Source organism: Camelus dromedarius, chromosome 9 (assembly GCF_036321535.1).
Source record: "Camelus dromedarius isolate mCamDro1 chromosome 9, mCamDro1.pat, whole genome shotgun sequence".
NCBI lineage: Eukaryota > Metazoa > Chordata > Mammalia > Artiodactyla > Camelidae > Camelus > Camelus dromedarius.
Window position 1 is genome coordinate 17,604,535 of NC_087444.1, and position 10,144 is coordinate 17,614,678.

At 48.9% G+C, this 10,144-nt stretch overlaps 2 non-coding genes across 2 annotated transcripts; one reads left to right on the plus strand and one right to left on the minus strand.

Moving 5' to 3' along the window:
- Nucleotides 1-363: 363 nt before the first annotated feature.
- TRNAQ-CUG (transfer RNA glutamine (anticodon CUG)) lies at nucleotides 364-435 on the minus strand. Its single transcript has one exon. It is a non-coding gene; the product is annotated as a tRNA-Gln (tRNA).
- Nucleotides 436-9,031: 8,596 nt separating this feature from the next.
- On the plus strand, nucleotides 9,032-9,103 carry TRNAQ-CUG (transfer RNA glutamine (anticodon CUG)). Its single transcript has one exon. It is a non-coding gene; the product is annotated as a tRNA-Gln (tRNA).
- The last annotated feature ends 1,041 nt before the right edge of the window (nucleotides 9,104-10,144 follow it).

Here is a 10,144-nt window from a genome sequence, read left to right on the forward strand (position 1 = left end):
GAGGCCCTCCGATGTCCCGCGACGTGCAGAGCCGCTGGGGTCCAGCAGAGAAACCCCGGACAGGGCTCCCCCGCCTGTCCACGCCCGTGTGGACCCCGCCTTCCTGAGAAGCCGGTTTCCAGGACCCCGACTCTTGAGGAGACAGCAGAGTACGGGGTACGCGGGCCCGGGGTCAGCACCTGGCGCTTACAGCCTCCTTCCGAGGACGGCGAAGGTCCGGGTCCAGGAGCAGGACGGAGAGGGAGGCGGGAGCGGGAGAGCGCGTCCCCTCAGCGCGTCCACTCAGCGCGAGTTCGCTTTCCCGCAGCAGCGGGAAAAGTTCGGGCTGCGGGATAAAAGACCGTTGGGCGCGGCTTAAAAGAAAGGTCCCACCGAGACTCGAACTCGGATCGCTGGATTCAGAGTCCAGAGTGCTCACCATTACACCACGGAACCGCAGGCCGGCCCATTGCTCCCGCCTCGGAGCTCGGGACTTCCTGGGACTGCCCTGCCCTGGGACCCGAGGTGCAAAGCGTACAAATCCCGCCGGCTTCCGTCGGGAACAGATGCCTCTTGTTGGGAATCGGGTTCGAACCGCAGCGGCAGGGGCCCCTAAGTCGCTGGAACCCAGGCCACTCACGCCCTGTGGGTAGTTGCCTAACAGGAGTTTGCCTGCTCAACGCACAGTGAGACCAGATAAACCAAATCATTGGCGTTTGGAGGAGAGAAAAGTTTATTGCGGGACCCAGCAAGGATAAATGAAGCTGGTGCTTAAAAGGCCGGTGTTCCCTGATGGTATTCAGGGCAAAGTTTTCATAGGCAAAATTTGTGGGGAGGTCTTCAGAAATGTGTAATCCTCCTCTAGTGGTTGGTGGTGAGGCAACAGGGATCTCAGTCATTAGCCTTCTTGTTCCAGCCAGGCTGGGATCCACGTGTTTCTACTTGGCCTGAAGTTCCATCCTCCAGCTGGATGGGGGCCTTAGTTCCTCTAGAACTCAGAAATTTGTATCAGAGAGTCAAGTATATTCCTTGAGGAGGAATCAGGACCCTGCCTCATTGCGGCACTATTGATTCCCGACCGCCTTTTCTGTGTTTCTGCATTTCCTCACTCCTCTAACTAGTATTTAAATCTGCCTTTTGTAACTCAGGGAAGGCCTACGAGGCTGAAACCTTTCCCCTACAGACAAGTAATGGGGGACACAGAAAAGGCTTTTGTACATGGGAGGGCCCCACAGGGTCCTGCCCGGTTTCACTTCCCCACTTTTCTTTGATACTCTCGCATCTTAAAGGGAACAGGTGTTGGACAATAAGGGGAGTAACGTTTCAGATAGAGAGGTTACTCATAAACCCGGCAGATTAACTCGGTTTTAGGGGGAACTCAGTTTCAGGGTGTGGTTGGGTGTAATCCTATGATAATCCTATTATAGGATTTGGGCTTTGGTTGGGTGATTTGGTGGAAGGTGGGAGGAAGCCGGGTTTGCTGTATGTTGAATACTGTTAGCATGGGCAACTTTGTGATTGGAGTTAAGAAGTAACGGTCATTTCCTTATGAAAAGATGAGGATGTTTGAGATTTTGTAGGTTGCACAGTGACCTTGCTTTTGTCTGTGATCTGACAAAATTATGAGGTAGCCCTGTTTTACCTGATTTTATCAAGACCTCAGAAAAATCTTCTCTGAGGTTGATATCCTGTATCTGAGATTGTTTATTTACAACATGAGAACAAGTCAGGGTGTGAGTGTCAGGTCAGTCATTGTAGGGCATCGCAGGCTGGTATTTTTCTTTCTCACTGGAAATCCCTTAAAGAGAGGAAGGGAAAAGAGAGCACTGTGGTCTCTCAGGCTGTAGGTGCAAACCTGACTGGTTAACAGTGTGACTTGACTAAGTTTCTGGAATTTTCTGCAGCTCAATTTCTCACTTAAAATTGGGTCAATTAGTTCTTCCTCCATGGGTTGTCCTAGGTTTTAAATGAGATATGCAGATAAGGCATTGAGCCCAGTCCTTAGCTCACAGTAAATACTCAATACACATTAGCTTTTATCAGTCCATCACTGTCAGCATTTCTATCATCTGCTTTGTTCTTTTAAACAACTGCAGACCCTTTAGAGGTATGAATGGATTGTTATAAATGTTCTCCAATCGATGGACATGAAATTGGCTCCAATATTTATTTATACACATAATACTGCAGGGGACATCTATATATTTCTGTATCTTATGCAATCGTATCTCTGTAGACTATGGTGATCGGCTCTAGGAACCACATTGATACTAAAATCTGCAGATGCTCAAGTCCCTTATATAAAGTGATGTAGTATTTGCATGTAACCTATGCACGTCCTCCTGCATACTTCAGATCATCTCTAGGTTATTCAAATACCTAACACAATGTAAATTCTATGCAAATACACCCGACAAATTTAAGTTTTGCTTTTGGAACGTTCTGGTAACTTTTATCTGAATATTTTTAATCCATGATTCATTGAATTTTTGGATATGCAACCCACAGAGAGGGCCAACTGTTTCTCCATCATCACTTATGTAAGTATTTCCCTAGTATATATTCCTGTAGAGGAAATTGCTCAGTTTAGAAATATATTTGTACATACATATCTAATTTTGCTAATCCCTGTCCTATTTCCTTGAAAAGATGCTTTACCAATTCATATTCCCAATCAATTATGAGCATATCTTCTCCACCCTCTTGCCAACACTGAATAGCCTCTGCGCCTACCATTTATTTTTGTCAACAATTAACTCCTTATTGAGAGATTTCTTCAAGTGAGTTCACAATCATTGGCTTAACTGACATCCTGGAAAAGGTGAAATCATATGCTTTTTCTCTATTCTAGTTCATGACTGCTCTGTTCTTTCAGATCATCTGAGCCAAGTGCAGTGCAGACCTATCACTCATGCTGGGAAATGCTGCTGGCTGCTGGGTTTGATCATTGTTCTGAATTTTGAGGGTGAGGGACTGATTGACAGAAGAGATTTGAGGTTGGATTTACTTGACTTCCTTTGACAGGGAGCCCAGGCTTCAGTAAAATGAGAGATCACTCACCATGACGAGTGAGGTCTCCAAGACTCGGCTTGAGCAGAAGAAAAATTGGAAAACAGAGACATACAAGTTTAAATTTTCATTAGAATAGGACTTTAAAGATAGATCTTTAATTTTAGCCAAAATAAGAGGAAAAATTGCATTCAGAGTACTTTGTTTGGGGGAATCTGGAGCCATTGATCTCCTTGAGTTCCTTCATCTATGCTGGTAACTGGTGCTCAGCATAAAACCTTGCCTGGTCAGCTCAGGAGAACAAGGAGCATTAAAAAAATCTGCCACAGATAACAGAGATAGATGATGGATTCTTGGATAATGTTATGTGGAGTTAAGTATTGCACTCTTTATTCTTTAGCAGCTAGGTTCATGACATTAAAGAAACATTCCTCTGATACCTGAAATGCCCTTTACGATGTCCTTCACATCACAAGAGCTTGGAAACAGTCATATAAAGGTGAGCATAAGATTTTTACTGTGATTCTTTGATTTGTTTTTTGCTTTGCAGCGATTAGCATACAGGTTTCTGGTAATTAAAAATTAGGAGAGTAGAGATAAGCCTCTGAAGTAGTTACTTACTGCTGCATATTAACAGATTACAAGAACAGTGGTTTAAAACAATGTGGATATATCTCACAATTCTGTAGATAGAAGTCTAGAAGGATGTGGCTGGGTTCCCTGCTCACAGGATTGTCCTCCCCACTGAATAGGGCTGATGTTGACCATGTCCTGGTTCTGATCATCTCTCATGGGGTGCTGCCCTGCTGGTCTCATGCTCCTCTGGGATCCTCTTTGTTATCCTGACTTCTATCAGTCATGATTTCTTTCAGCTCACCTGAAAGAAAGGTAGCTTAGAGAAAGCCCAGAACTCTGGTCCCCAGAAATGATCTCTGCCACCTCTTTTTCCAAGAGGAGAAAAAAAAAAAAATAACAGGTCTTCACAGAGAAATGATCCCCCTGAGGGCTGAGATCCCCTAGAGGGGGAAACCTAAAGGACAATAGAGGCACTAAAAGCCCAGATGGGGGGATCCAGGTCCCTTTGTGTCCCACCTCAGGAAGGCACTCCTCCTGGAAAAAGGGACCTTTCCTACTGACAGGTCACCTTGGGCAAGGGACTTGCTCTGTTCAACTGAATCATTCTTATTGCCACTAGGACTTTTGTTCTTTCAGATCATCTGAGCCAAGCGCAGTGCAGACTTACCACTCATGCTCGGCAAATGCTGCTGTTCCAGGCTGTTTCTTTAATGTATAGGCCTTTCCCTTGCATGAGAATCTCCTTGGAATTTTTGCCTAAAAGTAGTTTCTTGGACCTTACCCCCAGAGATTTTTAACAGGCACCACAGTGACTGTGATGTAGGTGGGTAGCTAGTGCCCAGGGATGGGAACCCTGTCTGCTGCGTCATACTGCATTTACTCAGCCAAGGTTAATGCTACTTTCTCTATTACATTATACGTCTTTCTCTGTTACACATGAGATCAATATGCTCGACTGTAATGAAATCACCATGTAAAGCAAAGGGTACCTGGTGGAGTTGGTATTTGCATCTTGGACTGCTTTTCCTCTGTCTGTGCTTTAATTGTCTCAGCACAGACCCAGGATAGGATCTGACTGGAACTAGACTGGTTGGGACTAGAAGACTGGTAAAACATTAGTTATTCCTGGAAACTGTTATTTATCCACCTGACATTTAGTAATATTTTATCTGGCAGGATTCTTTTTTTTTTTTTTTAACCTGGCAGGCTTTTGAGGAGGCACCAAGGAGACTGGATGAACAAGGCAGACAAGTGCCTTCTCTCAGGAGGACTATCTTCTAGCACAGGAGCCAGACATTTGACAAGGAATGGCATAAATACTATTTAACTGTATCTGTGATAAACTTTGTTTGTATTCATATATTCCTTTGTCCCATTGTGTCAGCCAGGATAGAAAACTGACGGAGTATAAATAATAGGACTAAGGAACTGTGATAAAAGAATTGCCCCAGAAAAGGTCTTTCAGATATTTTTGTTTGAAAAGTAGAAATACTGATGTTTGATCCAATGTCCCCCGAAATTCAGCTGCGAGTTTCTAAGGGGTATGTCGGGTGCTTTGGACAGGGAAGCTTTGATCAAGGCTTTTGTGGTGGTTTTGCTGCCAGTAAGTGGTTTAGGAGCTTGGGAAAATCTTCTGATGGGTTTTCTCATCAGTAAGATAAGGTTGTTATACAGATTCTCCAAGGTCCCTTCCTGCTCAGTTTTTCCAGAGTGCATGAGGGACTGAGATTCATGTTAAATGTGTCCTGAGAAATGCAGGCAAGACCTGACCTTGGTCCCTTGTCTGTGTATCTCCTACAGGAGCCTGAGCTGAGCCTACACGCTGAAAACACAGAACTTGAGGGGAGGAGATGAAAGGAAGAAAATCAGCAGGTTTGGAGACAGAATAATTCAAAGAAGGGCAAGGTACTGGTGGAGGAAGGTGGTTGCCAGAGGAGGTGAGAATAATGACAACCTAAGCTCATAAAAATCAAGGGAAAGTGAGGGATGCACAGAGCATCATCCAACTCTGAAGGAGCAGCCTGAGTGGAGCAGGGAGGACTGGGAGGGTAACGTACTCCACAGTGACTTGTGCACCTGCCAGGGAAAGCCACAGGCTGGGCCAGGGATGGTTTATACTGCTGGGAAGCACCAATTCCAAGAGAAGGAGGAGGTGCCATGAGGCTCTGCCCTGGACCCCCAACCTCGAGCTTGGAGCTGCCCTCACAGTGGATGCCTTCCAAGTAAGTGTGGGCTTAGAGGGATAAATGATGTTTCGAGAAGGGTTGGAGATGTCCATTTTTGCTTTAAACAGTTCTGCACTATGGCCAGAAGGGGCCAGGGTAGGAAGACCTTAGATCTGAAGCAGAGATAGTAATGGTATCTTCTGCATTTACAGTCTGAAAGGCTTTGTACACAATATGTCTTAAATATTTGTTGAGTGCTTCTTTTTTCTTAAGCTGTGTTAAATTTCTTATGTTGAACTTGGGAGTTCAAATATCGATAAGATTTCTCTGAGGAAATAAAAGCAGTGAGAAGAACACAAGTGGATACTTTCAACAAAATGTGGTGGCTCTTTGCAGTTGGGTGTTGTGGCAGCCAAGAGGATGGGAGGGTAGGCTGAGGACACTTCTTCCTGGTGACAGAGTGAACCATCGAGAAGAATCCCTGAGGACAATCCTGTCTTCTGAGACACCACGATGAGTGTCATAGGGCAAGGATAGTGTAGGGCAGCCTCGCCTCCAAGGAAGGGGATTGCTACATCCTGGGAAAAAGCAGAGGAGCATCCCTGACAAGACACTGGAACAGGAATATAGTAAAGATAATTGGGAAGTTGCAACCAGTTTTATTCAAACAGTGAATTATCATTGCTGAGAACCTCCTTAGCGCTTGACTCAGTGCCAGGAGTCATGAATGCAGGGATGAACAAAATATCTCAACTTTCACAGAGCTCTCAGCCCAGTAATCAGAAGTGGTGAGAAGTGTAGTGGTGATGGCTTCACTGGAGAAAGTGGCTGATGCTGCCTAGGGATGATCACACTCGTGGTGCCGGTCCCCCTTCTTTTTTTCCCAAAAGCTGGGTGACCTGTCCTGGGCCAGAAACCCTGGTTTCTCAGACAGATTTCAGCCTCTAGTGGTGCATTATTTAGAAAAAAAGAAAAGGAAAGGAAAAGAAAGAAAGAAAGAAGAAAAAGAGGAAGCCAGGTGATATAACAGAAACATCTGTCATCCCTGGGCTGGGAGAGGCAGTCACCTGGCCACACAGGTCTCTCTGAATTCAAAATCTCTGTGGTGTTTCTGCAGTGAAGGACTAACATAGTCCACTCCCGTCCAAGTGGAAATCAGGGAATGGGACCGTTTTCAAAGAAAATGTTCCCAGTTGGTTGACTAGGGCCTTAATCCTCATTAAACCTTGCTGGTCCTCAACTCACAGTCTGGCACTTGAAAGGAATGCAACAGTTTTTTCCAAAGTGACTTAGAAGGGGAGCAGGGAGGTTTATCTTCCAGGAAAATGCCCCAGAAACGCCCTCCAAGAACTTACCTAAACTCCTGATTATACTAACCTAGTGTGTTATTAACCATTAATTGTCAGAGGAGGCTGAGAACGCCGTCCCCAACTACCACAAATTACGCAGTGTTTCCCACATTTGAGGAAGTGACAGGGGTCAGCACACCTGGAGTGCAACAGATAAGCTTCATGCTGGGAAAACTGCCATCCTGATCATGTATTAGTACCCCACTAGCACAAAACACTGATAATAGGGGAAATTCTGTTAGGGAGAAGAGAGCATATGTGAAACTGTGCACTATCTGCTCAATTTATCTGTAAACCTAAAACTGTTCTAAGAAATCGTGTTTATTAATTTTTTAAGTAAGGATGCAGCACCCTAAAATCTTGGTGTCAGTGGCATCCTGTAATTGCTAGTTAATGCTGAGTTTTTGGGTGCACCAACCTGGGAGTCTGACCAGTTGGTGATTCTCAGCCTCCACTAGCCTGGCAGTTCCCCTACAATCCAGATGTCTGATCAAGTAGGTCAAGGTGCCCTCTTCGCTCCAGAAGGTGCAGAGGGACCAGTGGCATCTGGTGAGACCCCGAGAATCCATCGAGCCGGGCCGAACTCCGTCAATACCCTGGGCAACTGAGCTTCCACAGCCACCAAACACACCACCACAGGAGCAAAGCAAGTGAGGACAAGAACTATGAGCCACAGGAGGAGGTCGCTGCCTGAAGCAAAAAAGCACCTCAGGAGGGAGGCTTGGTGAATTGGGGGAGACTCAGAAGCAGGAAATGAGTGGAAGTAAGACCAGAACGTTCCCTGCTGGGCTTGAAGCACAAGTCTTCCAATCAGCAGTCCTAGGCTCATAGGCTCCTGTTGCGCTCAGAGCCAGCGGAGGGAACCTGCTCCCCAAACCCTGCCTCCTCGGCTGGAAGCTCCTTCGGACCCGCAGGCCATGAACACACCGGGTCTTGACGGGGCACATTGGGGCCCTGACACGAGCGAGCGGCACAGGACGCCCCATGGCGGGGCCCGGGGCCCACGGCCCTGGCCGCCTGCTCCCCGCCGCGCCGGAGCCCCCGCAGGTGCCGACCCCGCCTCTCGGGCTGAAGTCCCCCATGTGCCACCTCCCCTGCGCTCCGCCGGCGCGCTGCACCCTCCGCAGAAAGGGAGGCTGTGAAAGGCTTTCCAAACGGGCAGCTCTTGGAAACATTCAAACTGGCAACTCAAGCCTTTAAACGTCCCGAGGGTGGAAACGTCTAGAGGCCCGTCCGGCACCGCACGGAGCTCCACACCCGGTACCGAGCCAGGCCTTCAGTCTTGGGAACGCGGGAGGCCGGAGAGGGGAGACCTGGAAAGCTGAAGAGGAGAAAGAATCCAGGGAGGAAAGAGCCCAGAAGAAACGCTGTCACCTGATTTTCCCCGACGTCCCCCCGCGGGGCGGGCGCGGCCAGGCTGCTGGCGGGGCGCCGCGTAGGGGCCTCTGGGGTTCGAACACGACTCCCAACAGAGAGAGGAATCTGTCCCCAGGGGAAGCCGGCAGGGCTTGCACCCTTTGCACGTCGGGTGCCAGGGCAGGGCAATCCCAGGAGGCCCCGAGGGCTGTTCTGAGGGTAGTCAGAGCTCTCAGCGCAGCGGGAAGAGGACAGTTGAAAACAAGAGGAAAGAGACACTTTTTGTATTTAGTTATGTTTTTTTTTTCCGGGTGAGAATTTTACCTCAGGGCAGAAAACTCTAGCAATCCCGGCAGAGCAGCTGGATTTGGGGCAGGTCTAAAAGCCGTGCCTGTGGCTCATCCCCGAGAGGGCTTCGTCTCCTCCACGACGTACAAACCCGCAGAGACGCGCCGAGGGAAGGCGAGCGAGGCGCCCCCTAGCGTCGCGGAGGAAGCGAGCTCGGGGCGGCGTGAGCGAGCGCCCGGCAGGAGGCGGGTCCTGGGCCCGCGGGGCTGCGCGCTGCCTGGCTCCGCGGGGGTCGTCGGGCCGTCCAGCGGTTCCATGGTGTAATGGTGAGCACTCTGGACTCTGAATCCAGCGATCCGAGTTCGAGTCTCGGTGGAACCTTCCCTTTAGGCCGCGCCCAACTGTCTTTTATCCCGCAGCCCCAACTCCGCCGCTGCTGGAAAGCGAACCCGCGCCTCAGATACGTGCTGAGTGGACGTGCTCTCCGGCTCCCGCCTCCCGCTTTCTGCAGCTCTCAGACGCGACGGTTTCGGTCCCAGGAAGGAAGCTGCGCGGCCAGAGTCCCTCTGGCTCCCGCCGCCGCCTCAAAGCCGCGTCCCCCGCGGTTTGCCGGCTCCTCCTCAGGAGTCGGGGTCCCGGAATCGGGCTTCTCTGGGCTGCGGCGTCCCGGCAGCGAGCAGATGGGGGGCACCCAGCCTGGAGTGTCCCCGCTGGACCAGGGCGACTGTGCCCGTCGCCGGACATCGGCGGCCCCGGCCCGGCCGCCGAGGGCGCAGAGACAGCGCCAGTGCCACCCCCTCGTCGGGTCACCCTGGGTCTCGGGGGTAAAGGGCAGAGGCTGCGCCCCCTGAGCCTTACACCGCAAGGGACTTCACACCGCACGTCCTGTAACCGCCCGATTGTCCGTCCCTGTGAGTAAACGGTCTGTGTGAGGGGCTGTGATGTCCCTGATCAGGCAGGAAGAAGCCTGTGTCTCAGTTTTCGGCTTGATGGTTGCAGACCTGAATTGGAAGTCCTGGGTTTCATTCAAATGCCCTGTTTTATTCCGCATTTTAATTGATTCTATTCCAGCTTCTTCCGATTTTATTCAGAATTTCTTAGTCTTGCGTCCTCATTGCATACAAAGCTGCTGTTAGGCTAAAATTTGAAAATCCACTGCTGAAACCTTGTCGTTTCATCCAAAGCCCAGCCAGAAAGAGAATAGACCATGGGTTTCAGCGTCTGTAGAGATCAGGGTTTCCTCATCCATCTCCCCCCCAGGCATTTGAGACACTTGCAGATCTTGTAGTGACGGCTAGACCATACTCGAATATACCTTGTTTGGTTAGATTTGAGTTGGAAACCACATTTCTTTTCTTTATCATTACAAAAGTAAATTAAATTTTGTTTTGTGTTTTTAATTGACATATAGTCAGTTTACAA